Here is an 8,183-nt window from a genome sequence, read left to right on the forward strand (position 1 = left end):
ATCTGGCGACAAAACTCTGACCACCTTTGAGCCAATAGCAACTGATTAGACGTATATCATCGTTTCAAGATTTTAGCGGCTTTTTAAAATTTTTGAAACAACTATTATCTGGTATGCGTTTGTTTTTCGTTTTCTCATAGTAAAACTTGTACCTGGTTTTATAAACTGGTTATTAATGGGCTTCGTCTAATACTTGATAAAGATGTTTTTCAACTCTCTTCTGTCTGTTAAGCTTTTCGAGATTTTTTGTTTTAAAAAACTTGTAACGTTTTTTTATCAGTTCCAAATTTTGCAACGTTTCATCTAAATTTATTAGAAGTTACGTGTTTTGAGGTTTATGAAATTAATATGAGGTTGATATCAGTTAATTGTAACAGTTGTATCCAATTTGTTGGTTTTCCAGGTTCTACAGGATTTCAAATCCCCGGTTGTTAATTTTTTTTGTTAGTTTTTTCTCATTTTTCTCAACAGAATCATATGTAAGCTGTGGAAAACAGTACGAACAAATAAATATCACATTCTGTAGAGTGGTGCAATCAATTTTCACAAAAGAGCTGAGAAGTTGCAGCTGGAAAATTTAACAATAAACAGAACAAAATACTACTTTTTCGCGCTGAAGTTTCTGGCAAACTCATTATATCATTTTGGAATAATAGATTTTGCAATTTGTGGTTGAAATGTGCCTTGAGAGCCATTTGTAATATATTTCTTCTGAAACTAGCAAAATTTCTCGCTGGGGCAGATTTTGTTGGTACACAAATCATCGTCTTGTATCGCCTCCTTGTCTCATTAGTTCGTAATTAGCTTTTATTTTTCTATGTTTTGCGAACTAGATTTTTGCCTGTAAATCCTAGCTACTTTTTGTCAAAAGCCAAATCACGAATTTCAAATTACAGATAACATCAATTTTTGGGTCGAGCAATTTCTTGAACTGAAGTTAAAATGCGCTTTAAATCGCTGATTTTCCAAAAAATTCGTACTTATTAATTTGCAGAAAAATTGAAAAATTGAAAATTTTTTGCACTATTTCATGAAAGAAACCTGAGCGGGAAAACCTCGAACACAATTGATAAATGCCTTCAAAATTCGCTTTTCTACAGCTCATTTGAAACATATTTTTCACATTTTCCTATTTTCACGCAGCTGTGTTAGCCCTAGATTGATATCCCTTTTTCCTTCCTTTGCGACATATATCCAATGATTAAACACAACTTTGATTGTTTCTGTAAACACAAAAAATAATGGATAGGCGTCAATTGAATGTGGAATGTTTTATGCGTTGAAAACCAGATGAATTTTTGCAAATGAGCTGAAATTTGATCAAATGCGACGAATTTGTGAAAGAAATGCGCTGAAATTTATCGAAGGAGCTGAAACATCAGATCGCATATAAGTGCTGAAATATTTCCTATAAAGAGCTCAGATGCGCTGAAAATCCGCCGATTTTTTTTACTTGAGACGAGCTGAAGTGTAGCTGAATTAATGTGAGAAAGTTCTTGATAAAATATTGAATTCTTTTATGATGCGCGCTGAAAGTGCGCTAAATTAAAAAATAATCAGCGCATTCAACTCATTTCTTATAACATAAGGCGCTGAAATTACGCTAACATCTAAGCCCGGGCTCTCAAAGAATGGATTTTTTTCGGTAAAACGATCGTTAGGGTTGTTTTCAGAACAAAGACGAAGGCCATTGAAGGTACACGATTTGTCCATATCAACAAAGAATTGAAGTAGAATTAGTTCATCTCCAGGTTGAGTGAAGTGTGAAAACTTGTTGAAGGGGAGGTAAGTTACCAATGCTTCGTTTATATTCGACTGTGACCGACATACATACGTGATATAAGTGCTGTTTAAGTCAGCTGAAGGATAAAGTTTACCTGAAATACAGGATAAATTTTTAAATCTGAACCACAATTAATTATTTTAAAGGTACCGTAACTTTAAACTTTTATTATAAACTTTTAACAAAATATAAAGGAAAGAGCCAAATGTGAAGTATCCGTTTAAATCAAATTTTCGAATGTGATTTAGTTCATGTGGATTAGCATGTAAGTGTTCACTTAAACTTTGGTTTTGGTTTTTTATATATTTGAGAGAGAAATATTTTGAAAAAATTTTTGATGGGCACACGGGACAGTTACATCCCAAAAAGATAATACATCACTCAGGTTACCAAAGCGTTGAATTTTAAACAGGTTGAAGAATAATTGAGAAAATAGGTGACATGAGTTATAACTAAACACTAGTCAGATTTCCCGTAATACTTTTGCTAATCATCATAAGGGTCGGTAAAACCTGAAATATAATTCCGTGGACCAATCTGTCAGCCCAACTGGGTTTTGTGTCAGATCTCCAGGCTAAAATTTCCAAAATGAATTTTAAATGTTTCCCAAAAACTCTAGAAGATTTTATTTTATCTGAAATTTGTGTATATCTTTTGGTCAGAGCTGGATTTTTACAGTAGTAAAAGAATATTAACAAATTTCTTTGGAAAACTAAGTCGATTTGAAGGCAAAATTTTCTGGTATAATCTTTTTAAGCTCATCAAAAATTGCTCATTCTCTCCTACCACATTTTCAGTTTTTTATCATTTTTAACGAGATATTTTTTCCACGAGGTTGCTTATTTTTTTTTATCAACTAATAGAGTTTTTCTGAATAAAAAATTTGGAAACTGCAGCTCTGCAGAAAATGATGGACTTTTAGTCAGCCAATAAACTAAAAACAACGAATCCAAAAACACATCTTGTTCAGATTACTTTTGGTTCAAAGATGCTAATTTTTATTAAAATCAAATCAATTTTTTAAACCATTTTTCCCCATTTGGACAGAAAAGCTGGTTAATTTCTTTCCTCTTAACCTTTCAGCAATGACTGAGGGCAATCGGTACAATTGATTGGCTCTGAGCAATTAATTCAAGTGAAAACGGTTCGTTGACAAATTATTGATCTGTTTTGTCAACCAAAAATTTTAAAATTAGAAACAATCATTCATAGTTTTATAAACAACTTTTGTCTTAAGTTCCTTTCTTCGTTGTAGTATATCCTTTGTTGAATTAAAGAAACTTATAAAAAATTTCTATCAGTAATGTATTTCTTCCCAATGCATCAGTGGCGTTTTTATATTCAAGATTGAAAAGTTTCAAAGTCAACACGGCGTTATAGGCATTGCTTTCATTTTAAATAGATTTTATGAAGTGGCTTTTGCAAAAAGACGAAGTAGGTTAAAATACAAGTTCATGATTTGCATCTATTTAGTGTTTTGAAGAACATAGGTATATATTAATGATACCGTTTGGAGTCAACGGTTTAAATTGCATGTTTTGTTTTAATCTTTTATTGCTTTCCTTGTACCTCCAACTCCAATTTTTGTTCGATCTCAAAAAACTAAAAATGATTATCTGATTTTTTTTTCAAATTTTGGTATATTGAAAAACAAGATCCGTCTCAGTATAATCTTTTACTCCTTGATTTCAATCTTAGGACCTAACAGGAAGTAAGCTCACTGAAATTAACCATTCATGTTAATTCTAATCGCTTATTAGGGGAATTTTGTTTAGAAATGTTGACTCTATTCGCAACAAGTTGTGACACAATTTAATGTTAAACAAAGCCTGTCTTATGAAAAAGAAATCAATAGAACAATAGCGGTGTAGAAAGACATGAGGTATAGAAACAAAAACAAGATTAGAAGCGGAAAACCAAATCTGTCCAAAATCTTCAAAAATTCTATGCAATTATGGTTTTGATTTCAAACAAAAAAATGTTTTCAAATTGCAAAAATTGAACTGAGAGCTTTGCCACAGCCAGTAACATTAAGACATTCGTGTTCAAATTTTTTCTGACTTTCTTTATAATTTTCTGATATTCCGCTTCTTGGAAAATTTTATGAAAAGTTGTTGTCTCAAAGTTTTGTTTGTTCAAAAAACAGACATAAAACTTGTTAAAACGTTTAATATCAATTTCTACATCTTATTTAAGGATATCTCAACCAATAAAAAAACTTGATTGAGAAATTGAGATCACCTTAACTCTTAATTCCCCTTCAAAATGGCAAGCATTTTTTCAAAAATCACAAAGTTTTTTTAAAAAAATATTAGACAACTCTGCTCAAAAAGTCTTTTGAATTTTTAACATACTTTTTTCATGATTTTTTTGGTGCATATGTAAAATAATTTAAATTCATCAGCAACAAGATTTTATTTTGATATTGGTTGAGTAAAATGTAAACACTAAAGAAATACTGTCTTTTGATCTACGCTGGTTTGTTTTACCAATGGAAACGACTTATAGAAACTCGTACTTAACGCCAAGTCAATATCAGTACTGGGCAAGTCTAATTCCAAGTCTAGGTATCAGTACTGATTCAGAGCTATGATCATAACACATTTAAAAATTGTCAGACTTGGCCAAGACTTGCCAAGTCTGACCCAAGTGCGAAAATAAAGTCCCATACGGCGCGCGAACCGACAACCTCCCCGTCACTACATATTTTCGCCCTCCTTACTGCGCCACCGTGTCTGCTGAGAGTTACTCTTTAACCCTGTTAAAGTACGCTTGAAAGACGCAAATTTCAAGCAAGAAAGCCAGCAAATTATATTACATGGGAGACTTGCATTTACAATTGACCAGTACTGATTTACACTTGGAGTTCGGTACGGGAATTAGAAAATAGTTTCAGAGAAAGAGGTAGTAATTATACACCGGAAACAATATCGAATTTCAATCTGGAGCTTACACATACACGCACACACACATACACACACACACACACACACACACACACACACGCACACACACACACACACACACATACACACACACACACACACACACACACACACACACACACACACGCGCACACAGAGAGAGAGAAAAAAATAGAGAAATAGGGGTGAGGGGGAAAACCGATCACGATATGTGTTTCCCAAGTTTTGTAAGAATTGCGCTTAATGTCATTGATAATTTTAAAGGTTTAGGAATTTAAGTTATTGCACACTTCACAAAAAATAATCTGTAATTTTTCTATAATAGATATATAATAGTGGATTAAAATGTTCACAATTCAAGGCAAATATAAATGTTTTGCGTGACCAACAAAATTTCTGTCTACCCTTTTTCGCACCGCACCGTCTTTTTTTCTTTTAATTTTTCGCAGAGAAGTGTGGGGAATGCAGTAAAATTAAACTTCAATTCCAACTTAAAAGCAATCATTACAAAAATTCAATTTAAACGCCGTTGTAAGATGCCAATAAAACAGAACACGCCTCATATTTTGCATTACTAACAAGTAACGCATTGGTCCGGGTTTTGACTACAGGTAGTCAAATATTGCTAAAAAAACAGGATCATTAAACCATTACTCAACTTCTGAAATTAATTTTTCAAGTCTTACCCGTTACGGCCGCACACCTTCGAGTTGTCAAGGCGTAATTTCTGGACAAAATTGTGACAGAACATTCGTATTCGAACCTATCGCGCAGAACACGAGCTACAATTGTCTCCTTTAAATCAATATATGCTTCTTTTTGCTCGCTTTTGCGTATACTCCAATTACTAACAATTATTATCAGAAGATATTTTAGTAACATTTGAGCACGACACTGAATATTTAACTTAAGCTTGAAAATTTTGTCTAGAAATTTTTTTAGCTAGAAAATTTTTAGTCTACTAAGCTATAGAGAAATTAATTGGAGTCTTTTTAAGTTCTCTCATTGACCGCGAATATGCGACAGCATCGGTTTTCAAAGTTGAGTCAAGTTTTCGTGCAAGTAAAGTTCTCACATGTTAAGTAAATTTTTCAGTAAAGTTTTTCTGTCATTTCTGCCTGTTAAAATATGAACAGATCTGTGATCTAATTTACTTGAAACTACAACGGTTGTTTTTTCTTAGAAAAGTTGTTGTTTACGGTGAATAGTAATCTTTCACTAAACCGAGAGTTATAGGTGCCCTACAAGGAAAAGCTCGGCTTGACATTTTCTTGACTATTTAACTCCGGGTCTTGACTGCGTTCTTGCGATTTAACTTTGATATGCAAGATGAAAGCAGAGTATTAACCAACTTCGGGAATAAATCGACATCAATACAAAATTGATTTTTTATTATAGTCAACATTGCAGTTAAAATGTTCTCCAAATTGATATACAAAACGTTGCAAACAATTCTTAACTTCGCGACTCTTAATGTAATTTCCAGTGATTCTTTGACCCGAGCAAGATAAACACAAAAAATCCAGGCTGAGGTGCGCGATCCCAGCCATCTCCTATTAGACCGACTGTCGCGCAAGGGAGGTAGCGGGGTGGGGGCAAACCGCGGTTTCTTACAACGTCATTTTACACCTTAAATAATCTATAGGTAAATTTACCTGAACAGTGTGCAGGTAAGGCCATGTGCAGGTAAAATTTACTTGCACAATTTGCCTCAAATTTGCTTGCCTGCACATCGTTCAAGTAAGTTACCTGCAATTTTTTGCTGCTTTCCATAAATAAATTTGAAGCAAAAAAATTTCTGTACAAACTGCATTTTGAAAAAAAACAATTTGTAAATAATCCTTTTAGACCGGAAAAACGTTATCCTAAATTTTTGTTATAATATTTTCTAAACTAACAAGAACTGAAGCATGCAAAGCCTAATATTTTTATCATTAAACTTCTTTGAGAATTTAAAAAGTTCTAATTTTGCTCTGGGACTGAGTATTGAACAGAATTTTTTACTTAATTAACAATTAGTTTTGACTTCTAAAGATATAAAATCTGACAGACTCAGAAACCATATAGTTAGAGTAACGTCTAATTTTTGAAAAGAGTATATTATACCGAAAAACGTTTAAAATTTTTCATATGGATGCACAAAGTGCTCAAGCTAAGTACTTTTGGTACCACTTGTACGTGATTAAAGTTTCTCTGATCAGAGCCTATTTTCGTCGGGTTACTATGGTATTCCATGTGCGTGTCACAATTCAGTCTGATGGAGCTGGGTCGAAATGTACCGCACATGAAAATTTAAGAGTGGGACTGAAACAGCAGGATTTTCTTTGGAATATACAGCTCAAAACTCTTACATCTTTTTGGGCTGCAATGGGTTGTCAAGGGGGCAAAATTATGGTAGACTAAGGGTGTAAAACATAAATTAACCGCCCATTCTTGCATCTTTTTCTTCTGTCAAGGAGGGTGGTATGATACAAATGTCTGGTTTGATTTATCCATTACCCACGAATTCTTATATCGTTTTACCCTTCTGACAGACAAAAAATGTCAAAATAGGGAATTAACTTTTTTACCCCCTCACTCCTACATAATTTTATCCCCCTTGGCAGCTCATTGCTGCCTAAAAAGATGAAAGAGTTTTGAGCTACATTTTCCTTTGAGCTTTGAGCTACAAAATATCTTCCCACTGCATCCGCACTGCTACAACATTTGACACCCTTGGCAGCCCCCTCTTACAAGTTTTTACACCCCCCTCAGCAAGTTATCCCCCTTCTTACATCATTTTACCCCCTTGGGAACCCTAACCTTACATTGTTTTAGCTCCCCAATACTCGAATGCTGACAGTCTTGAACCCACAACTTCTGTACCATCAGCTGCTTCTCCTTAGCCTCCAGACCATCAATGCTTGCCCAATTCTTGACCGTCTATCTATATGAATAATTTTTGTTAGAATTTTCCCCTCTCAACAAATTATCCCTCACTCTTACATCCTTTCACCCCCTCGGCAACCGATCCTTATACAACTTTACCCCTCTGAATAAATTACAAGTTGTCGTAATTTTGTCCGGGGTATTTTCACAAAGTTTTCCCATTGCAGACCATTGCAATCCACACTTACATCGCAGTTTCGGTCACAGAGGTATTTCCTCAAAACTCCTTGCATTGCAGACCCCTAGACCACCAAATCAACCCCTCACTCTTACATCAAATTACAACCCTACACAAACTACCCCCACTCTTACAAAAATGGCAGGTCTACAGGGAGGAAACTTGGCCCGGGATGAGCACTTCATCCGTGAATTCAACTAATTTGTAGCCAGAAAGCACACAACTGTTCCCACCCCTAAATTTTTTTATCATATACCTTTGATCACATGATGGTTAATTTCAGCAAGCATCATATACGTTTGATCGCGTTGTTAAAAGCAATAAGCAGGTTCAACGTGCGATATAAAACATAGCAGGTTGGTATCAGAAC

General features: G+C 34.2%; 1 long non-coding RNA gene across 1 annotated transcript; it reads right to left on the bottom strand.

Moving 5' to 3' along the window:
• Positions 1-1,493: 1,493 nt before the first annotated feature.
• LOC142347855 (uncharacterized) lies at positions 1,494-5,526 on the bottom strand. Its single transcript, XR_012760708.1, has 2 exons — positions 5,394-5,526; positions 1,494-1,877 (listed from the first exon to the last, which is right to left on the bottom strand). It is a non-coding gene; the product is annotated as an uncharacterized LOC142347855 (long non-coding RNA).
• Between the last annotated feature and the right edge of the window lie 2,657 nt (positions 5,527-8,183).

The sequence above is a fragment of the Convolutriloba macropyga genome, chromosome 10 (genome assembly GCF_964194025.1).
Source record: "Convolutriloba macropyga chromosome 10, txConMacr16.3, whole genome shotgun sequence".
Taxonomy (NCBI): domain Eukaryota; kingdom Metazoa; phylum Xenacoelomorpha; order Acoela; family Convolutidae; genus Convolutriloba; species Convolutriloba macropyga.